We start from the raw sequence: 10,840 nt of genomic DNA on the forward strand, positions 1-10,840 counted from the left end.
GCTGTCACACATGCCTGAGGGGAAGAGGCACAGCGCTCTTCCTGCTGTCATGTTTGTGCCACCGTGTGTGGGGAGCTCTGGAGCTGCCCTCCCTCCCTGCCTGTGTTGGTGCACGGAGGGGTTCGAGCAGGGCCACAGCTGCCTCCTCCTGCTGCGCCTCTGCTCTCAGCTCACCTGAAAGCATTCTCTCACTCAAAGTCTGCACTCAAAGTGCTGATGCCGAGGAGGGGGCTGGGAGAATGTTGTTTTGCTGGGGACTGCAGCTGTTGTCACTCTCTGGGCCTGCAGTAAACCCAAATCTGCCAATATTTGAAGAAGAGCTTCGAGCAAACAGCCTTTGCCTGCCTGGGCTCCTACACCTGGCCTGTGCCTCCCTGCTGCCTGCACTCCTGGCTCCAAACCCCAGATTCCTGGTTTCCAGGTGGCTCTGCTGTGCTCCCAAGCCAGAAAACAAAGCAGCTTCTCCAAGGCTGCAGTTCTGACTCTCCAAGCTCTCCTGCCCCTGGGGCTCTCACCCTGCTGTTGGAGGGGCAGCAATGTCCTTAAACCCAGGTGGATTTGTTTCTGTTCCTGAAGCTGAGTCCCCATCCTGCTCCTTCCTGATGGTGGCAGTTGCTCTGTTTGCTGTGAGCTGGCTGTGCTGATAGCTGCTGGAGGACCCAGCAGGCTGAGGGCCGGGGGAGGACTCGGCTCTGATGTTGCTGGGGACAGATCAATGGCTCCAGGAATGAGCTGGCCTGTGGGGCACGCAGAGTGAAGTGCCTGCTGCCCTAACCTCGGGGTGGATGTTTGAACAGAGCTCAGCACAAGCCCTGCCTGTTGTAAAAGCTCTTTTGGGATACAAAATCTGCCTCCTTTGTTTTGCCATCCTCTCTGCTGGTTTCTGGGGGGCTCAAGCACTTTGAGAACCTGAAACCCCTTTGCAGTCTCCTCTGGCTGTGTGGGGCCAGTTCCCTGCCAGCAGTGACTTCTGTGGGGCAGCCTGGGGCTGGGGCAGCCTGGGGCAGGGGCAGCCTGGTGTGGGGCTGGGCCTGTCCTGAGGAAGAGCAGGGCAGAGCTGAGCATCGCTGTCGGGCCCCAGCACCGCCCCTGCCCTTGCTGAGCCCCATCCTGGCTGAGGATCACTGCTTCAGTGGAGAGGTTTTCCCTTGAGCTGCCAGTGTCTCCTGCTGCTTTGCCTGCTGCAGTTGTACCTGCAGCCAGCTTGGTGTCCAGCCCCTGCCCCTGTTCCCCAGCTGGAGTGGCCTCCAGAGGAAATCTTGTGGAACCAAACACTGCCTGCAGTTCTTGCCTGGCTTTGCTGACAGCCCTGGAGCCACCTCCACCCTGTCCAGCCAAAGTACTGGAGGGGAGGGGGCACCAGTGTGGGACTGGGCAGCAGACACAGGCTCTACCTCTGCTCCAGCAGCCCCCATCCCACCTGGGGTCTTCTGAACAGAGAAGTCTCTGGTTTTCTGTGCCCCAAGAAGCAGAGGGCAGCTGCTGGATTCTCAGCATGTAGCCAACCTGCTGGGGCAGTGGGGGCTGCGTGCCACCCCCTGCCCAGGGAGAGCCGCAGGGCTGGATGCGGCCCTGGGCTGGGAGCCGCTGAGGCACGAGGTGCTGGGGGCCAGCAAGAGGCAGCACCTTCCCCACCCTGGCCAAGGTTTTATTGTCCTGCCTCTTTATTGTGGTGTTTACAAGGCAGCAGCTTTATAGGTTTCCCTGTGAGTAGTTTCAAGGAGAAGGTAATTACCTTATCACGGCAGGGTGATTTACAGCCGAGGTGGCAGGGGACACTGCAGCTCCACCTCGGCTGCTTTGAAAGGCAAGCCAGGGGTCACTGGGTGGGGAGAACAAAAGGGCTTCAGTGCCCAGCACCAGGACATCTCCCGTGCCTCAGCCTCCCTGGGCTGTGCCCATGGCAGCCCCGGGGGGTGCCCACGGTGGGGGGGCTCTGCCCTATGCAGCCCAGTGAGGAGCAGCCTTGGGGGCTGTCAAAACTCAGGCTGTGAAGCCCTGGGGACGGAAGGGCCTTGCCTGGACCCCAGAACACAGCCTGCAGCCAAGAGGCTCTGTGGCCTCGCATGGCACCAGTGGGAGCAGGCTGCTGTGGGGTGATGGCAGAACAGGAGCCACTGCTTCTGGGGGGCAAAGCGCCCTGAAGCACCAGATCCAGGGTGACTGGGAGGCTTGTCACACCCCTCCTCGTGTCCTTCTGTAGCAATTCTTCTTTGCTTTTCCCCCCTTTTCTCCATCTTACTCCCTCCTTCCCTCCTTCCCTCCTTCCCTCCTTCCCTCCTTCCCTCCTTCCCTCCTTCCCTCCTTCCCTCCTTCCCTCCTTCCCTCCTTCCCTCCTTCCCTCCTTCCCTCTTTTTTTTCCTTTCAATCCTGCCCCTCTCCCCCCTCCGTAACTCTCTTTCTGCCCTCACGCCAAAGACCCCAGTTCAGGTCACTCCGGGGCTGTTGCTCCCAGCGCATCCCGACGCAGCCGGGACCACCCCGACCCCTGTGGGCCCCGGGAGCTGCCCCTGCGGCGTGGCCACGAGGTGGCGCCACAGCCCCGCCAGGGCCCAGGCCAGCCCCGCGCCCAGGGCATCCTCGGGCAGGGGATCCTCCGGCAGGGGTGCTGGGGACCCCCGCAGGGCGCACGGGTGCCTTTGCGAAGCGTGGGTGCTGCCCACCTGTGCACCCCCCGGAGCGTCTGCAGCACGCCAGCGTGATCCAGGCCGGCACAGGGGCAGAGGCTGTCCCCCGGTGTACCCACCCAAACCTGGTGCACAGCCCCTCGTGGGGCCGGTTGTTCGACACTGTGGGACCCACAGACTCGAGGTGCAAGCCTGAGCATGTGGGCACTCCCTGCAGCCCCCAATCCCCCTATGGCCCCGCTGCTGCTCACCTCCCCAGGTGAGGGGAAGGGGGATTCCTGCCCTGGTCCCTCTGTGGGACCCTGGGGTGGTGGTGGGTCACAGCAGCACTGTGGGGCTGGGGGCTCCAGTGTACATGAGGCCGTGACGGGGGCGGTGAAGGCAAGGGTGACTTCCAGTGGCAGGGTCAGAGGGGAGAGGCTGATCCTCCATTCCTGCCTGCTGTCTGCCGGAAAAAAAATGCCTGGGTGCTGCCTCGCAGCCTGCCCCTCCCCGGGACCCTCTAATTCGGCGATTTTTATCCTGTCTGTTTGCCTTTGCTCCCCCCCTGCCGCCTTCCTCCACTCCTCCTCGGGGCAGCTGCGGGGTCGGGGCTGATGGATGGCCCCCGGCAGTGCCCGCACGGAGGAGGCGCTGGCTGCCGAGGGAGCTTTCGGCGTGGCCAGGGCCCCTCGGGTGGGTCTGACCCGGCCACCGCGGCGGCGTCCCCACCGAGGGGGACATTTGCTCTCCCCGAGGACCCTTTTCAGGAGAGATCGCTGCAGGAAGGCTGCGGGCGATGGGGAAGGAGGGCAGAAGAAAACCACGAAGCACCCCGGGGCATGGGCAGTGCCAAGCAGGGCTGGGGATGGAGATGAGAAAGGGGTTTGAGGAGCCCTGGGGAGCAGGGATGTCCCTGGGGTCATGCCTCCCTGTGCCACCCCCAGGGGAAAAGAGAGCCCACGCCACCCCAGGGGGGTCCTCCAGCTCCCTGGGAGCCCAGTCTGGTATTTCAGTCTAGACCTGATGGCATTTTTTCAGTCCAGCAAATTTCCTTGATGGCCCAGAGGTGAGGCATGAGCACGCTTGGCACGCTGGCACCAGTGGCTGCTGGAGGGTGGGAGGTTCCCACGGGGGGCAGAAGCTAGGCAGGAGCCCTGCAGAGGCCACAGGGGAGCAGGGGCTGGTGGGGAGGTGACCAAAGCAGCCAACACTTGCTCCTGGGGAGGCAGGAGAAACATTTGCCCTGGGATGGGAGGGAAAACTATGTGGGACTTGACATCAGCTCATAAAACCAACCTCCCTGGGCACAAAACTTGCCACATCTTGCTTGAGCTTGGGCCTGGTGTGCAAAGGCCTGGCGTGAAAACCTCCCTCAGCAGACAACGGCCACGTTCCTGCGGCCACCCAGCCCCACACCCGGGCAGGGCTGGGCTGGGTAAATACTTCGGGGTGGGGGCGACCGGCCTGGTGCTGCCGGAACCGTCGCCGTGACTCAGGGGCCAGCCCCATCCTCCCTGTGCTGTGGGCACCAAGCTGATTGTTTGACCAACCACCAGCCTCAGGAGGGATTGAAGCTGGAGGAGGGATTGAAGATTGAGGAGGGATTGAAGCTTGAGGAGGGCAGAGTGAGACTGGAGATGAGGAAGAAATTCTTGCCAGTGAGGGTGGGAGAGCCTGGCACAGGCTGCCCAGGGAGGCTGTGAATGTCCCCTGCCTGGAGGTGCTCAAGGCCAGGCTGGACGAAGCCTTGAGCAACCTGGGCTGGTGGGAGATGCTCCTGCCTGTGACAGGGGGTTGGAGCTGGGTGGTCTTTGAGGTCCTTTCCCACCCACCCCATTCTGTGACTCTACGAATCTATGAACCTGCCCACCCCAGCCGCACTCCTCCTCACCCCGCCTGCCCCGAGGGACCCTGCCCGGGCACTGCCTGGGCACACAAAGGTGGCTTTCATGGTCCCGCCGGGGCCGGCCGTGCTCGGGCAGCCCCTGGGATGTGTGAAACTCAGGTTTCTCCCAGCTCCTTCCTGGAGCGGAACTGTTCTCAGCGAAACCGTCCTGCCGCCCGCCCTAATGGCTTTGCTCTGTGCGCCTGCATTAATGAGGGCCGGGCCCAGCCTCATCGGGGGGAAGCCATGCAAGTAATTGCCTGAATTTTTAATTGGGGGTTATGATAGGGGAATCAAAGTCACACGGCAGCCGTGGGGCCGCCCGCGGCTCCGCGCCACTGACTCCTGCAATTTGCTTTTGATTTTTGCCCTCCCGGCTCCCCCCACGTCCCGGCACAGACCCCGCTGGGGGCCAGGGCTGGACCCTCCCAGGGAGGGCAGCCAGTGGAGAAATGCATTTAGGGTGGGGGTCCTGGCATGGCTGTGCCCACGCGGGACTCTTGCTGCAGGTGTGAAGCCACTTACAAACCTCTGGGGGTGTTTGCTTGCCTCCAAAATCCTACACCTGCCCCTGGCTTCGCTTCCCGCGGGGAACTGGGGTTTATTTTTCTTCTTCTATGATGGCAGCTCCTACCCTACCCCTGTGCCTCCTGCGCAGTGCCCAGCTGGTACCACCGTCCTTGAACACAAGTCCTGTGTGGAGTGGCTGAGGGAGCTGGGGGTGTTCAGCCTGGAGAAGAGGAGGCTGAGGGAGACCTCATTGCTCTCTGCAGCTCCCTGAAAGGAGGCTGCAGGGAGTGGGGTTTGGTCTCTTCTCCTGAGTAACAAGCGACAGGATGAGAGCAAGCAGCCTCAGGTCGCACCAGGGGAGATTCAGGTTGGATACGAGGAAAAATATCTTCACCATAAGGGTCGTCAGGCACCGGCCCAGGCTGCCCAGGGAGGTGGTGGAGTCCCCATCCCTGGAGGGGTTCAAAAGCCGTTTGGCTGAGCAGCTCAGGGGCACAGTCTGACTGCCGGGCGCGGGGAGCTGCCGGGCTGTGGCTGGACTCGACTATCTTGGGGTCTTTTCCAACCAACACGGAGGGCTGAGCGCCGCAGGGCAGAGCAGAGGGGCAGGAGAGCCTCCCCGGACCTGCTCGACGCACCCCAGGATGCAGTTGGGGAAGCTGTGCCGGTGCCGGCAGCGCTCCGTGCGGCACGGCCGCGGCAGGGCGGCTCGGTCGGTCCCGGGGGGCCGTGCCCCGTGCCCCGTCGGGGCGGGGGGTGTGCTGCGGTGCTCGTCGTGCCGCGATGCCTGCGCAGATAGCATTGTTTGCCCTGACACGTCAGCCGGTGACAGCCTGAGAGGGCTCTGGCATGGATTCCGGCTGCGCGGCTCCCAGCCTGCCCTGCTGCCAGCGCCTTTTTATAGCCCCGCAGAACTTGTTTTGCTGTGGCACTGAAGCAGAACCGGAGTGCGGGCTGGGAGCTGCCAGGGGGACATGTGGGTGGCTCACAGTGGGTGCTGGGTCACCTTTACACCCCCCTACCACCAAACGCCCCCTGCAGCAGGTCCCTGCTCCCCTGTGGTCACCCAGCTGCAGCGCTCACCTCTGACTCAAGACGTGGGGAGGTCCAGGGAAGACCCCAGGCTCTGAGAATGAGGGGTCCTAGAGAGGTCTAGGAGCATGCTGCCAAAGAGGGGACGTGGTGCCCAGGTCACCAAGGCAGAAGGCCATGCTGCCATGGTCATGGACAAGGCAAGCAGCCCTTAGAAGGGTCCCACGTGTGCGTGAGGGGCCACCAGCACCCCTGTGTGTGTCCCCACCCCGGAGCAGCAGAGCCCCGGCAGAGGAGGGGAGGTGAAGCTGGATTATGAAAGTGTTTCTTTGCTTTGCTTTTGAGAAAGGAGAACTTCAAAGGGGCCATTTATCACCAGACAAAGAGAGTCGCCAGGTATTTGCCAAGTGTAAGGGAGAAGCATTAATTATGGGAGTGACAGACAAACGCTGCTGCCGGTGTCCTCCTGCCCACCCCTGCGCCCTGTCCCAGCAAGCCCCAGGTGGCACCAGCATTCCCATCCCTTCTGCCACCCCCTTCCCAGCTCCTGCCTCACCTCCCTCCACCTGGGGCTCGTGGTGCTGTGGGACCTGTTGATCTCTGGCTGCTGGGGCGATGGATCCTCAGCGTGGGCTGCCATGGCTGGAGGAGCAGCACAAGGAGCTCCCCATCATGTCCCACACTCCGATGAGGGACTGGGAGAAGTGGTGCCAGCAAATCCTGCCTGATGCCCCAGCCCTGCTTGGCTGCTCCTGTTGGGTGAGACAGGACCACGCTGGGAACCAGGTGAGGAGAAATTTGGTGCCTGAGCAGCCTGGGAGCATCTGCTGCCCCAGCTGCAGGGCTGGACACTGAGGTCTGCCCCGGATGGCTGTGCTCAGAGCTGAGGGACACGTGGGTGCAAAAGTCCTATCTTCACCCCTGCCTGGCTCTGGGACCCCTCAGAGGTGTCCCTTCCCCACGAGCCCCTGCCAGGCCCAGCCTCATGCCAAGCAGGTTGTACAGCACAGCCAGTGGTGGTGTGCCCACAGCATGCTGGTGTGGCCTCTGGGCTGGGGGCTGTAGGTGCTAGCAGGTGGTCAGCAGCTGGGTTGGGGGGCAGGGGTAGGAGGGCTCAGCCTGGAGCTGGGGCACCAGGCCCCCACAACTGAGCCTCCATCACAAAAGCTCTGCAGGAAGAGAGCCGCAGCTCTTACCCATCATCAGGGAGGAAAAAGATGAGGAACAAGAGCACTGACATCCCAAAGTGCCAACAGACCTGGCTGCCCTCAAAGGGTGAAGGTCACTTCCATGTCTCCATCCTCACCTCCTCTGCAACATGGAATTGTTTGGGTTGCAAAAGGCCTCTAAGGCACTGAGTCAAACTCTCGACCCAACACCACCATGGCCACCAAGCCCTGTCCCCAAGGGCCATGGCCACAGGTCTCTTGAACACCTGCAGGGATGGGGACTCCACCAGCTCCCTGGGCAGCCTGTGCCAGTCCCTGACCACTCTGGCAGCAAAGAAATTTCTCCTAACCTCCAACCTAAGCCTCCCCTGGCACAATTCCAGGCCATTTCCTCTCCTTCTGTCACCTGGGAGAAGAGACCAACCCCACCTGGCTCCAATCTCCTCTCAGGGAGCTGCAGAGAGCAATGAGGTCTCCCTCAGCCTCCTCTTCTCCAGGCTGAACACCCCCAGCCCCCTCAGCTGCTCCTCCCCAGCCCTGTTCTCCAGACCCTTCCCCAGCTCCGGACCTGCTCCAGCTCCTCAGCATCCTTCTGGGAGTGAGCGGCCCCAGAACCGCAGCCGGCACTGCAGGAGCAGCCGCGGCAGCGGCCAGCCCAGGGCACAGTCGCTGCCCCGCTCGCCCGGCGCTGCAGGCGTGCGGGCGCTGGGGGATGCCCGGCCGTGCGGCGCGGGGCCCGGCGGGGCTGGCAGCTCTGCCTTTCATGTCTGGTCCCTCCCAAACCGCAGCTTCCCTCGGCCCCGCGCGGGGATCAGCCGCAGGTCATATTTAATAAAGGTGGGGATGGGAGAAGGCCTCAAAACATTACGTCAGCGGCCTGGGGGAGGAGGAGGAGGAGCAGGGAATGCGAAAATCTCGGCACAAGTGGGGGCAGAGGAGCAGGAAACAGAACGAATCCCAGCCAGGGGATTTAATGGCTGGTGGGAACGCTCTTGCCCGCTGCCCGCGGGGTCAGGGGTGGGCAGCCCGGGCGCGCTCAGCCGTTAAATGAAGCTGCAGGAAGGGGATGAGAGGCTCCAGCCCGGGAGGGTGGCATGGCAGAAATCCCCTGGCGCTGCCTGACTCACCCTGTGCCCGCCTGGCACGCTGAGGTGGCTCGTGGGAGAAATCCCCACCGGTTCCCCTAACCTGTGTCCCCAAGCTGCCCGGGGTGAAGGTAGGCACGAGGCTGCCCCGAGGAGGGCATGGGGGTGACCTGGCAGGGTGCCACTGCCTGTCCTAAGTCTTCCTCTGAGACACAGCCACATGGTGCCAGGACCAAAGTCCCCTGTGCTGCAGCCCTGCTTGCGCCTGACCCCACAGGGTGGCCGTGGTGGCTGTGTCTCATGGAATCACAGGATGGCTTGGCTTGGAAGGCACCCCAAAGATTATCCAGTTCCAACCCCCTACCATGGGCTGCCCATGGCAGGAGGCTTGGAACTAGATGATCTTCAACCTTCCACCAGCCCAGGTTGCTCAGGGCCTCATCCAACCTGGCCTTGAACACCTCCAGGGAGGGGACATCCACAGCCTCTCTGGGCAGCCTGTTCCAGTGCCTCCCCAGTCCTCACTGTCAAGAATTTCTTCCTCATCTCCAGTCTCCATCTGCCCTCACCCAGGTGGCTTCACCCAGGTGGAGTCACTGCCTGTGCTGGGCAAAGGCTGCCAGTCCTTCCACGAGTGATGGTGGAGGCTGTGGGTGAGGAGCTGCCTGGCTGAGGCACTCAGTCTGGGTTGTTTATGCCCTTGCAGTGGCTGTAAGAAGATGAGGCTCCTGGTTTGGTGCTGGGGAGCCTCTCTGGTGCTGAGTGATGGAGGAGTGGATGGTGGGGCCACCTCCAGCCATGGGAGCACCCAGACACGCGTGGGCTGGCTGCAGAGCAGGTGGATTTGGAGGGCTGTGGGCAGAGCAGAGCGTGTTCAGCTTGGAAAAACCCCGAGGCGGCCCTGCGCAGCCGTCCTGCACTCCCGGCCGCGGCCACCCCCTGCGGAAAGCTCAGGCTGGTGCTCACGCTGGGCTGCTGCCTTCTCCTGGCTGGGAAACTTTGTGCTCCCAGCCCCGAGGGGCACCCATCGGCCCCCCAGCCCTGGCGACCACACTCTTCTGCTGAGAGGAGTTAATGAGCTGTGCCGGACAGCGATGGGAAAGGGCTGACTGCAGAGAGGCTCCTGACACCGCGGCGAGGGGCTGGGCGTGGAGGAAGGGGGAAGAGCAAAAGGGTGAGAGAGATGGACCAGAAAACGATATCCACTTCATTAGCCAGGTGGCTCCAAATGTGTGGAAACAGGACAAGGTCCAGGGCACCCACTGTGACAGAACATGATTATCATGCGGTGCCATGAAGCCTGTGCAGAGACCAAGTCCACTTGAAAGGGACAGGGAACCTTCTGGGAGCAAGAGCCAGGCTGTTCCCAGGCTGGTGGCAGGGCGGGGGGGTATCTGCAGGCGGGCACAGCCCGTGCTGGGGGGTCTGGGCACTCAGCCCAGCTCATGCTCACCCCTGGCACCAAGCTCTGCTGTGGGCAGGAGCCTGCAAAAGGGGCAGCTGTGGAAGGACAGCCTGGGGGCAGAGCAGGGGTAAGCCCACGTTGGGTGGTTGTCCAGGGATGGTAGTGGCTCTACGTTGTCCTCTGGCCCCAAAGGAGGGTGAGTGGTTTGGTGTCTCACCCAGCACCTGTGGTCAGGGAGGCTTTGGGGTGATTGGAGTCCTGCCATAGTGTGAGGGACAGGAGCCCCCCTGGGTGCAAGGGAGCTGGCGGCCATGCACCGCCTGCCCTGGCAGGTGGGAAGGCTGAGCACAGCAGGGGCACTCCCCAGCACCCTGCACTCTGTAGACATTTGGGTGCTGACCTGAGCGGGGCTGGGAGAACACCGACCTGCTGCTGCTGGCCACTAGAGCCTGAGAGACCCCCCCCCTGCTGCAGGTGCATCAGAGCAAGGGCAGGATGGGTGTGAGGGAGTTGCCCTTACCTCCCCAGCTGAGCAGCCTGTGGGAGCAGAGCTGGGGGAGATGCTCAGCTGGGCTGGGAGCTGGGTGTGGGCTTTGGGGGATTTTTCACTCCTCTCTCCTGTAGGTTCTGCTCAGCCCACCGTGTGCCCATGGAAAACCCTCCATGGCCATGGCATGCTCGTCCACCAGCTCCTCCCCAGGCATGGTGAGAGGTTTCCTGCTTCTTTTGGGATACTCCTGACCCTCAGGACTCCTGCCCCCACCTGTCTCATGTGCCCTGAAGGGCAGGAGGGCTCTGATGCCTCTGTGCTGCCATCCCATCCTTGGGCTGCTCCTGTGCTGCCATCCTGGCCCTGGGCTGCTCCTGTGCTGCCATCCTGGCCCTGGGCTGCTCCTGTGCTGCCATCCCATCCTTGGGCTGCTCCTGTGCTGCCATCCTGGCCCTGGGCTGCTCCTGTGCTGCCATCCTGGCCCTGGGCTGCTCCTGTGCTGCTCCACGGAGCAGGAATGGTTTCATCTGGCTCCACAGCAGTGTGTTCAGCCCCTGCAGCTCCTGACACACTCACGGAGCTGTTCCCTTCGCTCTGCCAGGCTCTGCTGGAAGCCAAACTGCCACCAGCTCCCCAGAGCGTCCTGTCAGGAGAG

Source organism: Dryobates pubescens, chromosome 13, assembly GCF_014839835.1.
Source record: "Dryobates pubescens isolate bDryPub1 chromosome 13, bDryPub1.pri, whole genome shotgun sequence".
NCBI classification, from domain to species: Eukaryota; Metazoa; Chordata; class Aves; order Piciformes; family Picidae; genus Dryobates; species Dryobates pubescens.